Here is a 16483-nt window from a genome sequence, read left to right as displayed (position 1 = left end):
TAAATATTATAAATTACATACATTTATGATTCTCTGTTACCATTTCTATTGAGAAATGTATGACACTATACTTTTAATAATTTTGGACATCTTAAAGTAAATGGTTCTTTGGTCACTGTCAAGCAATTAAGGGGTTTTAAAACATGCAAGACCCAGATGTGTTTGTGGATCTTTAATAAAAACCTTATCAATCCATTTTGAACCCTTTGTACATTGTTTTTGCGGTGTTGTGATAAACCAGGAGATGGCAGCGTAATCAAAATGACTTTGAAATAGAGATTCCAGAATTGTTGAGAAAAGAAGCTTCTCTCACTAAAAACTTTTTGATTTGGTTTGATTTCTCTTAGTGAGGACTTTTAAAGCCATGTTTCCACCTGATAGAAACTCATCTAAAATGCAGCCAGGATCATTAAGTTGTCTTTCATTGTCTACTATAAAATCTGTCAAGCTTCCCACTAACCACTGTTTTATCTATGTGCCGCTAATAAAACAGAATCACCATTGAGCTTCGTCGTCTGCCGTCGAGATCATCATAGCTGCTCGTGGACGCCTTCATGCCGTCTGGATGCTGATGTGTGGATGCTGTGCTGTCTGAAGAGGCGGTAGGAAGCATTTTTTTCTGAGATCTCAGGTTGTTTTTTTCTTATTGGGCCCAAGATTAACACAGAAAAAGTGTTTTCCAGTCTGTCTGTAGTGAGTCTTCCAGAGTCAATGAACCTTTAAAAGTGTCTGGTTAGTTCAGTTTAACCTGCAGGAGTTTGTGAAGCTGTAACATGTTCTGCTGCCACAGCTGTCTGAATATGAGTGTTAAAGTTTAAGACTGTAACTGAAATTTCCTCGGAAGAAGAAGAAGCTGACCTACAGTGATAGATACCTGGATCCACGATAAGTGGCTAAATGCTAACCTGGTATCACCAGACCACATGTGCATTTATGAATCGATCTGAAACCTCTTGGACGTTTGATCTAGTGCCACCTTCACAACGATTTGTATGATTTTAGCTTCTTTTCCACTGTGCTGGACGTTCATGTTGTGGGTTGTAGTGAGCATTGCAGCCTTTAGGGGGGGCTAATGGTGCACTGGACCAATTTTTTGCTATAAATATTTGTGAATCACTTTCTCTGAGGTAGGAAGTGTAGTAGTGGAGAAAGTACTCTGATCTTTTACTTAAATAAAAGTAGCAGTACCTCAGTAAATACTCATACAATACAATACTCTCTTCCTGGTTTTCTGGTTTCTGGTTAAATGTCTGAAATAAGGTCTGTGGTTTTAACACAAGCTCAAGACATTTTCAGGTTTTATTCTCCGACATAAAATGGGTCAGTAAATCCCCCACTCCTGATGTTTGAAGCTTTTACGTGTCTTAAAAAAGGCGGTTGCTAACGAGTGTCTAAATGAGACTACAGAGGTTGTCGGGGACGTTAACATGAAAACCCATCTACTCACCAGTCCACCTTTACAGCCTCGTTGTGTTTCTACTCACGCTCTTTCAAACTCTCACTAACTTTCTAAGAAGAAAGGCTTTTGTAGAAGAGCTCAGAGCTAAATGAAATGACCAGTTGGAAGCTTAGTGGTGGAGACGTTGACGTCATGTGACCGTGGTGTAGTTGGTTTATAGCCTAACATTAGCTTCTTACTTCAAACATCAGAACAGTGGTGTTCATCTGTGAAGATGATCTGATCAACTAAACCTGAAGGATCAGAAACTTTAGCTGCTCACTGTTTATTTTCTGGAATAATCCAAAACACAGTGAAAAATGAGAAATATGGAGTTAAAAGGCCTAAAACTCTGCAGCCTCAGTCAGTCAGTGAGACACAGTCCTGCTGCAGTGAGCTGGATTATCCTACAGGGGGCAGTGCGTAGCCTCTGCCTTCTCCTCTGTCTCCCTCCTCGAGCTTTAATCATTCGTCAGGCATAATAAGAGAAGCATTTATAGTCATATCCCTGTAATAAAGGAGGTGTCTCTTTGTCCTTTTTCATTCAACACATTGTCACAACCCAGAGCCTTAATCCTGCAAACTGACGGACAGTTGCATCCTGGGAAAAGAGCCGCATGCCATTGTTTGAGTGAGTCAAATCTGTTAAGCCCTAATTCTTTTGTGGGTATTTGCATACTCGGAAGTATTCTTTTACTGAAGGGCCAAATCCCTTCTTGTGTGTGATGCGAGGCATTTTTAGTATCATTTGTGAAGTATCTACATGCACTATTAGCGCTGCATAATACCTCCATATAATACGGCGGCATAATCTCACAGATAAGGAGGGTTTTTCTAAAGTGTAGCATTACGTCGGGATGAAACGCTGCAATTTCAGGCAGATTCAAACGGGCTCAAATGTCATCAGAAATGTCAAGTGGCTCTGCAGTGACAGGATACTGGAATGCCTTTTTTTATCGTTTTCATCATCCGCTTGATTCCTCGAATTTGCCTCCCAGTTGAAAGGCCCGGCTCAGCTCAGACTGCTGCGATGTAATGGGCCGTGGTTCTGTAATAAAAACAGTTACCTCTGACTCACCTGGCCTCACTCTTCCTCTCTTATTCCCTCTTTCTTCCTGCCTCTCTTGCTCTTTCTGTTTCCTCTTCAGCCACTCTTCGTCCTCTGATTACAGCGACGATGGCTTTCCCTCTTCCAGCGGAGTTTCTTTGGCTCGCTGATAAACTGTTTGTTATCTGTCTGTGGCGTTCGGTGCACAGTGTGCTTCACACATTCACACCCTCTGCAGGCCTTTTCTCCGCCGCTCTCCGGAGTCCCTTCTGCAGAAGCTCTGATAAGATTGTTGAGTTGAGATGGCAGATGGGGAGCCCAGGACTGAGGGTGTAAAGGCAAAACTGTGACGAACCTTTAGCTCCCCAAAAAGTCTGCTTTCAACATGTAACGTTTCATATTAAGCTGCACTAAAAGTGACAAAACCTGCGTTAATGAAACACTGATAAGCCTCTAAATCAACACTCTTTAAATGATGTGTGATCATAAACTTAAAACTTAAAAATATTTTCAAGGGATATCCATTGTTTTGTGTTTTTCCTTTTGGTTCTGATTAACATTTTTCAATTATTAGCATTTTGAAGAGTGAAAGAATCCTTTAACTCTGTAAGGTGGTGTCTAATGACATTTACAGTCTCTAGGTTCTTTATAAAATGTTAAAATGTTAAGAGATAATTTTGGTTTATTAACGTTGTTAAAAAAGAAAACAAAAACCCTCAGGTTCGCTCATAAAATTATCTGTTTGAAACATCCGACATCGCACTGAGCGATTATTACATCTCAGGTGTGCTCACTTTCAGTTTGACCTCTAAATGGATCCAAATAGGTTTAGACTATCAGAGTCAGCTCTTAGTTTGTCTGTTTATCCTCTTGTTTCTTGTTCTCTGACTTCCTCTTAGTGAAGTCGCCATGTTTCCAGAGCTCAGCTGTTAACTTAGCGTGTATAAAGTTATCGTAACCAAGAGAAATGATGGCGAAAATAAGTTGCAACAAACCCAGAATTATCCCTGAGGGTTTAAAGCCAGGTTTTTGTGTGACTGAACCTTTATCTGTGTCTCATGTAAAGCTCATGTAGAGTACGTACGAGGCCTTGGCTCTTCTTTCAGATTCAGAGTCTTTGTTGTGAAGGATGTTTCACCGTGTTGCACCATCACTTTTCTCTCCCCTGCTTTCCAATGTCACACAGTTAAGACAGAGAGAGACGGAGGAATTTTTGCAGCCGCTCTGCATCTGTTTTCTGGCTGCTGTTTGTCTGTTTGTTTTGTTCTTTCCTCCTGTGTATTTAAGCGTCAATTTCTGCCGGCGAGGGACCCATGAAAAGAGCCATGGCACGAACAGAAAACAAGCCCTCAGAGACGAGGAGGAGGAGGAGGATGAAATGACAACACGGGGAAGGAAACAAGGCCCAGGAATAAGCTGCGATTAAACCGCAAGACAATCAAACTGCAGAGATGAGAAGAAGGAGAGAGAGGGGGGAAAAAACCAACATACTCAACAATGAAAGCAAATAAAACAGGCAAACAGGGAACGCTGCGTGTTTGTGAAAAGACCCTGGCGAGGGCAAATTACACCGACTGCCAGTTCTGGATGCCTGGCATCAAAGAGAAGCAGAAGAGTTTTGTTTTGTTGGAAATGGGAAGCGGTTCTCTGACTAAACGACACCTTTGGATATCGCAGCAGAGTCGCAATATCAAACAGCACATTCAGTACAACCGTCACCTCAGAGGTGGGGATGAAGGCCACGTCTGCAGCGATGTGGATAAATTACTCTGATTCTCCTGTGGTCGGTTTAGCTTCAGACAGAATTAACTCTCGTATGTTTGATTGTAGTAAAACAGACTGTCCTCCTCTGAAAAACGACCACACATGTCGTTTGTGCAAGCAGCTTATTACGACCCACAGTAACGTTCTTTAATTAAGCGACATCTAGTGGCCGTAGTAATTATGACATCTTTTAAATAGATAGAGTATAAAAAAAGTCCACGCTGGAGTGGACGGCGCAGCGTTTAGAGCCTCACAGTTATTGTTGTTTCTTTGCTGAGCTATTTTAGCCAAAACAACATCTTTTCCTAAACCTAACCTGGTACTTTTTAAACCTAAACCTATCCTGGTACTTTTTAAACCTAAACCTAACCTGGTACTTTGGTGCCCACCAGATGACTGATAGGGATGAAAATCTTTGGAATCTGTGAAATGAACAAGAAAGATATTTAGCAAATGAAAAACAGCTGCTGCAATGTAATCCAGTGGACGTTTGTCCACCTCAGTGTACGTCCACCAAAGTGATTCCTACAGCTTTTTATTAAAGATTAAAGTCCTTTTTGTTTAAGCAGAAGCAGGCGTTTAAAGCCCCTCAAAGCTTATCAGAGGTAACATTATTCTGCTTGATATTTATGTACTTTTATGTTGAGGGAACAAGAAACATCTTTTTACTTGTGAAGTTTCAAGACCAGCAGTTCTGCCTGGCAAGTGGGGAAATAGGTCATTTTTACAGCTTCTATAAAAGACTACAAGACTAAAAATAAATGTCAGTGATTGGCTGAAGCTTTGCAGTCGCAGTATTTTTCGTTAATTTTTGGCAGAAAGTTACTAAATTACCTCGTTACGTTAACTTAAAATGAGCTAATGTCATTAAGGGCGACACTAGAGCCGTGAATAGGACACAGTTAATCTAAATGTGCAGCTTATGAATAAATTTGACGTGAGTTCCTCTGCAGTGTTTCTCCTCTCTCGTACCTCATCTGTCCCTCCAGGGGTGCCGCTCTCTGGTTTTTGTGTTGTTCTGGTTCAGCGGCTCTCTGACGTCCTGACACCGAGGCTTTTATGACAGATGAAGACTTTTTAACTGCCTCTGTGTGGAGGCAGTGGACTGGCTCCTCTTAATTAGTAGTTTGTCTCTGCTTAGAAGTGACCTTTTTCTCTTTTGCACTTTGGCTAAATTGACTCCCACTTCACTGCTGTGTGTTTCCTCTGTCTTACATGGCTGCTGGTGCGAGGCTGTCCTCTGGGTGCTGCAGTGCCTCAAGTAGTTAAGGTTCAACTGATGTGCTGCGATGCCAATGTATGAAGCAGGTGAAGTCATTTTTAGCTTTGATTCAGTTTCCAGATATTGTCCACTTAGCATTTCCTGATCTGGTTCTCTGTCTGCTGTTAAAAAAAGATTCTTAGAAGTGCTTTCTGATGAAGGTTAAGGTTAGGGAAAAGATAACAGTCATGGTTAAAAGAAATCAGCGAGGACTGTGGTAGAAGGGGTGGGTTAAGGACAATGGTCTCCAGTGTCAAAGTCACATGGGAGACCCAGCCATTCACTCGGACTTCTTCCCTACAAGGTATTTTGGTGAGTTTCCATAATTTCCACTACCACATCAGCTATTATTAATTTGGTGAATGCAGTATTGTTACATAGGAATAGAGTGGTGCAGGAGTGAGTCCTAAAACCAGGAAGTCAGTTAGCATGTTAGCATGTTAGCTCTTCCTGTTCCCTCGTCCCAGAGTCAGTGTGTTTCTGGTTAAATGTCTGAAATAAGGTCTGTGGTTTTAACACAAGCTCAAGACATTTTCAGGTTTGATTCTCCGACATAAAATGGGTCAGTAAATCCCCCACTCCTGATGTTTGAAGCTTTTACGTGTCTTAAAAAAGGCGGTTGCTAACGAGTGTCTAAATGAGACTACAGAGGTTGTCAGGGACGTTAACATGAAAACCCATCTACTCACCAGTCCACCTTTACAGCCTCGTTGTGTTTCTACTCACGCTCTTTCAAACTCTCACTAACTTTCTAAGAAGAAAGGCTTTTGTAGAAGAGCTCAGAGCTAAATGAAACGACCAGTTGGAAGCTTAGTGGTGGAGACGTTGACGTCATGTGACCGTGGTGTAGTTGGTTTATAGCCTAACATTAGCTTCTTACTGCTGGAGGTTGGATTGGAGCCAGTTCATCCCATAGTTGCCAAGACATTATGATCATATCATCAGGATGGCGCCACAGGAATAGTTTTATTCATTCTCTGGGGAACGTGAACATTTATACTAAATTTAATAGAAATCCTTCTAGTAACTGTCAAGATATTTCAATCTGGATCATAATGGTGGACCAACAAACCACCATGATTCTAGCATGCTGAAAATAAAATGGAGCTAGCAGAACTAGCTGTATCAGCCCTCACTTTTATCTTTTGGGGAAAACCCAATGACAGCACCAGCTCTCCAAGAGGAAGCAGCCATTTCTGATGCCACAGTGTTCCATGCTTCATTGGTGAGTAATAACCCTGCATCAGTGACTAATGCACCCAAAATGATAACACCCCAGGCTGTACCTCGCTTGGAGACCCTCTACAACCATCGCCTCCTCCATTTGGCGAATCAGAGATGACCTTTGCATGAATAAAGTCAAAGAGGATTAAGGTAGAAGAGACCTTCGCAATGTCGGCTGAGGGGAGAAGCGGGTGCATCCTCCTCTGGAACGTGGCTTGAGTGTCGATGTCTCCGTCCGCCCGAAGGCCACGCTGTGTGTGATGTGTTTGAACATGGAGGCTGCAGAAAAATCAAGAAAACACACTTTTAGGAGACGTGAGGAAACAGAAGCCTCGTGTTTTATGCAGATTTAAATGCGAGGTTTCTAATCTGATGAAAAACGCTCAGGTGCTGTCAGTCGTTTGACTGGAGGTGGTGTCTCTGGTTAATATCCTTATCTGATTTATGTTGTGCTTTATCTAATCCATATGTTACAAGATGTACAAACAGAATCTATTTGTAAAAGACCTGTCCATCACACTGTCGGGATTATAACAATTTACATTAGATGCTTTTCTGTGCTGCTTCAGTGCTTCAGCATGATGTCAGCCGTCGGGATTAAAGGAATCCCATTTTGTAATTATTACCTGTACAGTACCTGTCAGAAACATCTGGAGCTGATACACCTTCAAAAGGTCTTAGAATATTCAGATTAAATATAGAAAAGTAATTCAGCAGGTACTATTTCAGTTGGATTTGAATTTGGTTTCCTTTTAGATTCAGGTTCACCACTGTTCAGAATCAGCAGGACCAACTTTCCTCTGCATGGCCCAGTTGGTCAATCACATGTGAGGCCAAAGAAAAGAATCAGGAAATCACAATGGAAATATGACCTTTCTGAATTTGTCCATGTCAGTGTACGTCCACTTAAGTGACACACTCAGATTGTTTCTGATGATAGAGACAGAGACAGAGCTTTTTATTAAAGAGGAAGATCCAGAAACATCACTTTATATCAGTACCAGACTCCACTGACAAAAACAGGGATTTTAGGAGGAGCTGCTGGAATACCACTGCCTCCATCTGTCAGTGTGTTTGTGGTATTGTTTGACTTGCAGGGTGGTGGAAGAAGTAATCAGATACTTAACTGAAGTAAAAATACCACACAGTAACACAGACACACTAACAGTGGTATTCCAGCAGCTCCTGTATTCTGCTCAGTAAAATTCCTGTTTTTGTCAATGGAGTCTGGTACTGATATATAGTGATGTTTCTTGTTAAACAAATAGGATTACTTTTGGAAAAACAAATCTAGTACCATTGTTTCTTTAGTAAAAGTAAACACCATTTCCCACAAGTTTTGAAGCTGGAGGATCAGCAGGACAGGACATCAGGACTCTTCAGTCCACTTCTCCGTCCTCTCTGCGCCTCCCTGTGAGCTTTAATGCTGCCGTAGGACGAACAACATGACCCACAAATTAGCAAAAAAAAAAAAAGGAAAGAAAAAAAAACAGTTGTCTTTGGGACCCCCACTCCTCTCTCCCTCCCTCTCTCTATCTGCAGACTGGGGGCCATCACTGAAAAATTTTCCAAGATCACTTTCCAGAAAAACAAAAGGGAGAAAGAAAAGTGTAGAGCGGGCAGGCCACAGCCCTGAGGATTATTCTCCTAGTGTTACATGGATTAGCAGCAGCCCAACCTTTGACTCCTGTTAGGGACGACTTGACTTATGGCTCTGTTCAGGTGGGGAGGGGCCTCGGTCATTATTATGGTATGTGCACATGATTCTGTTGAGTCAGAGCAGGAAAATAAACTATAGGTGTCCTTATGGTGTCTATACAGGCCCTACAGGAGCCACACCTGACACCACGCTGGACGGTGGAGTAGCAGAGCAGTACGTCATTGTTAGGAAGGCCTGGTTGGAAATTAACCACAACAAATTAAAGTCAATGTCGTTATAAGTGACTACTGTCCCTGTCCTGTGAAAACTATGCATTTCAACATGTAAATGCTTCCTGTTTCATGCGTTTTGTGCGTTTCTTAGATAATCTAGTTGACTTTTAAATGGTTTCTAAGTATGGGAAGAATTTTTCTAAACCATAAATTATCACTGAATTAGTTTTCCTGAAGATATATACAAATTATAAAGTGTAAGTTTGCTTGAAATTAAAAAAAATTAGTTGATTCTTAAAAAAAGATGTCAACTATGCTTATCATTTTGACCAATAGATTATTCGAGCTTATTCCTAGGAAAGGCCTTTTTAATCTGTACAAAGACAGAGGAGTTAAACTTGTAAAAAACTTATTTCTTGTTGAGTTGTTCCAGCTTCCTGAAGTCTTCCCAAAGTTTTACACCTTTACATTTCAGTCTCTTATTGGACTAAAAAAAATGGATAAACAACATGTTATTTAGTGAACATTGGTAGGTGTAGTTTTTCAGAAAGAGAAATGTTTTACTGTAAATTAAATGCAAAAATTCTGACATACACATTAAAAGAACTGCAGCTAAATTTTCAGTTAAATTTATCTGATTTTAACCTGAAGTTTTGAGCCATAAATCAGCAGATCGATGCAGACTGGGTCGCCTCAGCACAGTTTTCTTCTCTCCTCGTTCAGATGCAGAAAGGCAGCGAACGTCACTCATCACATGCATTTTTCACATCTCTTTGATTCTCCTCCTTCGCTTCAGATTCAGCTCCTTCGTGTTTTCAGTCAACACAAGTGGAGTAAGAATAGAGAGGGAAACGACGTTCGACTTGTGTGTGTGTGTGTGTGTGTGTGTGTGTGCTCTGTTCTCCTGTTAAGTCCCTACAGATCTCCCAAATACCCATGCACATGTGTATAGAAACAATTTACAAAGCCCTGTGTAATCTTCCTTTTTACCGCGCTCTTAGTTTCATCTGCAGGGGGATTACTGTACCACTTTTTTGTGAGGAATCTGCAAAAGGAGGAGGGACGTACAAAATGGCGGAAAAAGGAAAACAAATTGTGGCGTAATCTCTGCAGAGAAAAGACGGCTGAGTGAGGGAGTCCCCCCAGACCCTCCATCTTTTTTTTTTTTTTTTGGGAGCAGAAAATCCCATAATCCTCCATGTTTGATGTCTTGAAGCTAATGGCGTTTATTAGGACAGCCCAAAAGGTGCTTTGTCCGCGGCGCGGTTGCTGTTGAGGTTTTGAATGACATTGCAGGGAGAGAGCTGGTAACTTTAGCTTAATCTGGGCTTATCCGGCCCCGATGCATGCACAGGTGTGTGGCCCTTAAGCTCAGGAGGAGGCCGGGCTCTCCTGTGCGAGCCAAAGATCAATCCTGCTCCAGGGGCCGAAGAGGAACCGGGGGAACACACACTGCACCTTTAGCCCGGGAGGTTTTAGCCCCCTCATGAACCGAACTGCCTATTATCACATTTTAATTAAATGGCCCACTCCCCCTTCCCCTCTGTCTGCTCAGTAAGATATGGAACAACCTTTTCCTGCTGAATCAGTTTACATGAAGCGAGTCGTGCAGGTTGAGTTGCATAGATTCATCTGGAGGAATCCTGTTTCGGCCCCTGACTTCACCTCAAAGCCTTCTGCTTTGTGCTTTGGCCTTGAGTCCTGGCAGTTCATGTCTATTTGGCATGAGTGATTTACTGCATGTTACACTGCAATACTCAGCACCTATGGAAGAAGTACGCTCATTAGGGCTGTGACAGCGTATGATTTTATCGCCCACTGTGATAAAAAAAAAAAACACTCAAACACTAAGTTGATTGTAGTGAATTTCCATCATCGGGATACTCGTTAATGTCCTCATGAGTGATTTAAAAAAATCTGTCTTGCCAACATACAGTCCTGCATTGATTTATTTTGAATTGCCACAAGGGGGAGCTGCATCTTTCCAGTCATTCCAAAATGCTAAGCCTGTTAGCATGTCTGACGGCTCGGCTCGCCCAGTGTATCCCCCACAAAACAAAGTTAAATCAGGTCCAACAACCTCCAGTTTGAGTTCCCATCTCCATGACAACCATCCAGCTCTGTTCGCCGAACGTTACTGTCAGTTACCGAACAAAGCAAGTGTTGGTTTAGCTATACTAACAGTGACGTTTATCTAAATCCTTGTTACGTTATGATGCTGTTTTGGTTACCAGTGAATTAAGCTAACGTTAGCCAGGTAACGTTAGCTAAACCAGACCAGAGCGGAGAATTGACTGTAATTTATTACAGTTTTTCCTTTAACGTTAACCATAACATTAATTTGACCACAGCCCGTAAGGAACAGTTCAGAGTTTAAAGTATATTTTCATAATTATCACAGTAATATTTTGAAAGCAGTGATTCGGTTCCAGTTAAGAAGATAGACGATGTGACAGCTCCCCAAAGATGACGCTGGTGGCTGGCTCTAGTACAGGTCACATGGTGCGTTCCAGGTGTACTCAGAAGTTGGAATTTCAGAGTTCCCAGTCAGAAGTTTCCACATAAAAATTCAAGATGGCTGCTACTCACATCACTAGAACAGAACGCTCTGCTAATTTTACTGTTTATAGCAGTTTGTTTCAAAATGAAGTCAGTTTGAAATTTGCTGAAATACAAAGATATCTTCTGCTCCTTATCTCCTCCTCTGAGGTGTTCCTCAGGTGGAGTACATATTTGTTTTGAAAGAGCAACGACAACAAAGGCTTTCCTGTGAGCGTCCATGTTGGCGGATGGGACATGGGCCAAACTGAAAACTCATGAAACTCTTGAAGAGTTTATTATTCAGATATAAATTTGATTGTATTGTGTTAAAAACAGGTGTGAAGTCATGATTGACAGCTGTGCCTCTCTGTTGGTCCGGCGGTGGTGAGTCTAAGTGATGGAATGCTGAATCAGTGAATTACTCTCCTGAATATGAACTTTAATGTAGCTCAGGATGAACACAGTGTGTATGAGATAAGGTCAGATGCTGGTTGACCTCTGATGAGACTCAGATTTACTGTTTGTGTTGAGTTAAAATCTGCCAAGAATCTCTTATCTCTGAATTTTTTCTATGTTTTTTACAAACCAAAAATCGAGCTTTACGCCTCCTCCATCCCTGTTTCCATGTTTCCGACCAACCTATTGGAGGAGGATGACATTGCTGCTGCTGCTGCCTCTGAATGGTGAAGGCTCTCTCACCAAGGACTGCTGACTCTCTTATTGGATTGGAAGCCACTCCTTCAATAAAAAGAATGAATTTCCCATAATTCAATAACAGAAATCAAGGCCAGCGGCCCAGTGATCCATAAACACTACGATGATGAGGTCACCCCACCCCCCACCCCTCCACATGCTGCCACATGATGCCACATCGCCGTCATTTTCAGAAGGCTGACGTATTAGGCTAAGTACAGACATGAAATGACATCATGTGTTTAATCGTCAGGTTTAAATACAGTATTCAGTCAGTTTTATCTCGGTTTTGTCCAAGGCCACAGAGCGCTCCTGGTGGTTTCACCATAAAAAAAAACCTCCCATGATGTGTCCAAACCCTGCATTTCTTCAATTGCTACCATCATCCTCCAAATAACATGCTCCATGGTTTTATTTTCCTGCAGGAGGGAATCTGCCCTCTCTGCCCTGCAGTCGCCCTCCCTGTGGATTCATACATCCCTGTTTTTCTGTTTGCATAGACTGAAACCACACACACAGACACACACACACACACACACACCACTTCCTGTCAAGGTAGAAAAATGTCCCTGCATCTCAGACATTTCACTGTTGCTGTTAAATCAAGGTTTGTACCTTTTTTGGTCAAAGCAGGATGATTTCCCGTCACAGTCTGAACATGTGTCAGGACGACCAACAGGGGGCGTCAGCTGGCAGCTTAACATGTACCTGCTGTCTGTGGAGCAGCCAGAGCTCCTTCCTTTATCCTTACTTCACATTTAACTCAGACACTGCTGCTCTGTGCAGCCACAGTCTCTCAAAATAATCTGTAAACAGACACTTGGCAACACCAAGACATACACAGGGTAAAATCTACAGGATCAGTGTGTATCAGTGGTAAATATCTGATCATTTGTGTGCAGAAATTAGGAATTAATTCCCTCAAATTCACAATCCCTGCCCTAAAAATAATAAAGTAAAACAGCACTGTTTAACCCAGGTGTATTTCAATGGGTCTCACCTTAGAATAAAACAGTTATTACGTGAATTACAGAGACCTGCTGTTAAAAAAGTTTGCCTTTTTATTAAGTGTAACCCCAATCTGTACCTGACATTAATCAACTGTTTTAGTCTCCAGACACCAACCATATTTCATCAGCCATAAGTACAATCTCCTTTGGCACTAGCTGGATGCAAAGGAGGGAAAGAAGTCAGAAAATGATTTGTCTAATGTTGATATTTTGAAAAATGGCACCATCCTTCTTCTTGCTACGAGCCTTCAGCAGTGAGAGAGAAGTTCAGACTAGAACAAAAACAGAAATGCCTCAGAGAAGAAGACATCAGATTTGCTGAGCTGTTATTTGTTGTGTATCATCTCTGCTGAAGTCAACTCTTTCCAGTCTGACTTTCCAAAACGAGTGCCAGCGTCGTAAACGTTTGATTTCCCTCCTGAATCGTGACGTCTCTGTGTCTCAGACCGGCCGACTCGTTCATCTAATCCAGCGCTCAAGACGACTTCAAAGCGACATGTAATTAATAACGTGCTTGACATTATCCATGGCAACGAGCAAATGACCCTTCATCATGAGCCGAGTCATTACTCCATTCAGCATTTTGCTCTTTACTCTAAGTATGCCTGCAGGGCTGTGCTGTTTTATTACACACGACTTGAAGAATATAATCGTTCCTTTAGGGGGGTGAGACGTTAGAGTCTAATCGGAGGTAACACATTGTAGTGACGGCACTTAAAACTACCAGGAATAATACCTGAGAGAGGTTTTCCTGCTGTTAAGGCAGAGTTTAAAGGGTGAAAGTGGCAACGAGCAGGAGAAGTTTGGTTTCGATCTATGAAATAATAAAGCTCATTGTCATTGTAATGTTGGTGATAACTTTTTGGTTTTGTGTTTTTGTGATTCTCAGTGTCGTATCTTTGGTTTGTTCATTTGTTCGATTTGACCTCGGGCCTCAACTTTAAAGTCTGTGTTTAAGAGGATTGTTGTTGGACTATCATTTCTTCTTGGAATAAAGATTTCATTGTGGAAAAACACACTTTCTTTAGCAGCGTATTTTGATAAATGATAAATGATTAATTTTCCTGATGATTGATCAGCAGATTTCTTCTGTCCATCCCAATCAATATCTCAACAACTATTGGAAGTATTTTCATGAAATTTAGTACATTTATTCTTTGTGCCTGGAGGATGAATCCAGCTGACTAAACATGTGATTAAACATTTTTAGTGTAATGTCTCACCAATGACTGGATGGATGTATTAAATCCTAGGGTGTGTGATATGACGATAAAAGATAAGAACGTCTCATATTATGCTCGGTATCGGAAACTCTGTAATCAGGCTTGTAATCCAAAGCGAAGGTGCAAGACTTAAAACATTCAGCCTCAGTTGTACTTTGTGTTGACTGCTAGTTAGCAGATGTTAGCATGCTGTAGGTCACTTGCATTTGGAGGTGTTAGTCGCTGTAGTTACAACCTAAAACTCTGAAAAATAGACTGGAATCCTAATAATAAACTTAGGGACACATCTCTAGCAGGTAAGGCAGTGAAGATTTATTAAAACAGGAGGGTAACTGTTCCATAAACTCTCTGTATGAGGATCCCAGACAGAGTTTGGCCTTGTGTGTCCCAAACAGGTGCAGTGAGGGAGGTGCCCTGCCATGTGCTTCCTAATGTGCTGTGCTAATTGCAGCCTTTTGTACTAAATCAGACTCCTGCTCCGCTGCCTTTTTGATGTGACTACACTCATTTCTCTCTCCGTCGAGCCCTGGCTCCAGCCATGCGTGGCTCACTGTTTTCTCTGCGAGCCTTTGATAGCGGCGCAGTAGCGTTAATTGTTTTGTGCTGTTTGGCGGCCACTCCCCGTAGGTGGGCTCCATAATCTATACCGACACCAGAGATAGACTCCTCTGTGATGTCAGGGCCCCCTGCTCGGAGAAAATTGGTAATTAGGGGACTGACGTTTGCAGCAAAAGATGACTCTTATTTGTTTCTGTGTGAGCTTCAAGTTTTATCATCAACTCTTACATCTACTGTCAGGGCTCTGATCCCCAGAGTGTTGTTGCTGATATAAGAAATTAAAAAATGATTTAAATAGTTCAACTATTTTCTTGGCCAACACTGCTCACATTAACTACCCACTTCTTTTCATGGACGTATAGACTCAGAGTCCTTCTTCCTGTCCTCCTACACATGTGAATAGCACAGATATGTGATAATATTAAGAGTCTTGTTGAAGTGTTTGTGACACTGTGGGTCAGGAAGGTTTTTTTGGGTCAGCGTTGCTAACAGGACAATATAGGAATTAACAGGATTTAACGGGAAGTAACTGGAAATTTGCAACATTGCAGGTTAGTCTTTAACAGGGAAAAAAATATCTTGCAGCATAATCTTAACACATTAAAACAGCCAGATGTTTATTTTATTCAATATTCATGTCTTTTGTTGCTCGGTGAAAGAATCATTTAAGTTCTACTCACTAATAAAGTCAAGAAAAGTTGTATACGTTTCCCCATGACAAAATTCACATCCACATTTATGTTTGTAGATACACAAACTGTGTGTGACAATTCTCTGTGTTTCTACAATTCCCCAGCTTAACTTCCCATGAAAAGTTTCTGGAAAGTTACGAGAATTTTTCCATCCCTTTGCAGTTGCTGCTACATCAAAATCTCCTGTTGACTTCCATCTTCTTCTGTGATACCTTGCAAAACAAATACAAATACAGCTTTTGTGAACTGAGAAGAAGGTTGTTAAAGGTTATTGTCATTACTGATTAATTTGACTGTGTGATTGGTTTTATTTCTGTTAAACAGTAAATGTCAGAAAATAAAACCCAAGGTAACGTCACTGTCCAAACCCCAGAGTTATTCAAATAGTGGTTCAAAAGAGAGAAAACCAGTCAATCCTCACAACCTAGAAGCTGGAAGTAAAGAATGTTTTGAGGGTTTGTGTTTGATAAATGATGCAGAAGATTAATTGATGTTGTCTGGCCTGTGCACAAAGACGTGTTGATGCAACACTCATTTCTGCGAACAGTTATTTCACTAGTTTGTTTAAAAATCTGCAGGCTTAAAGAACAGGAAGTAAATACATTTAACATCTTCACAGGATATGTTTAATTGTTGTGGATCGTTCTGGGTAAAGGTGTCAGTACAGGCTCAAGTCTCACTTTCTTTTTGTTGCTCAGTTAAAAGGTAAATAGTTTTGAATCGTGGGCAGTCGCAGTGGGAAATGGGAATTCACCGCAGGTCGTCAACAGGCTGTTATAGCACATCCCCGAGGCTCCTGGTCGGGGCAATTAGTGTCCCAGGAGTCATGGAGGCAACAGGCATGTCCTCGAGGAGAAGAGAGTCCAGGTGATCACTGGCATGTTAGAATCAGTTTAATTGGACTCTGTTTGATTTTCACCGACGACAGCCACAGCGCCCCTCCACCTCCACCTCCACCTCCACCACCATCAGCTCCAAACACTCCCACAGACCAGCAGAGAGAGAAAATACTCCCCTCCTCCTCCCCCAAACTTAATGGCAGAGCGGTGACTTGTCAGAGTTGACAGCGACCTCGCCGTCGGAGGGAGGGGAACGGCTCAGAAACTTCTTTGAAGTGTCAGCGACTCCCCTTTGGTCTGATTCTTTAAAGAGCCACATT

General features: G+C 41.7%; 1 long non-coding RNA gene across 1 annotated transcript in view; it reads left to right on the top strand.

The window, feature by feature from the left end:
* Positions 1 to 16483, top strand: part of LOC108882535 (uncharacterized) — a 39342-nt gene that overhangs the window by 846 nt on the left and 22013 nt on the right. Inside the window, exon 2 of the long non-coding RNA XR_001960807.2 lies at positions 494 to 602. This is a non-coding gene — a long non-coding RNA (uncharacterized LOC108882535). The remainder of the gene's footprint in view (positions 1 to 493; positions 603 to 16483) is intronic.

This window comes from Lates calcarifer, linkage group LG5, assembly GCF_001640805.2.
Source record: "Lates calcarifer isolate ASB-BC8 linkage group LG5, TLL_Latcal_v3, whole genome shotgun sequence".
Lineage (NCBI taxonomy): Eukaryota > Metazoa > Chordata > Actinopteri > Centropomidae > Lates > Lates calcarifer.
Note: the sequence above shows the minus strand (reverse complement) of the source record. Positions and strands in the feature narration are given on the sequence as shown.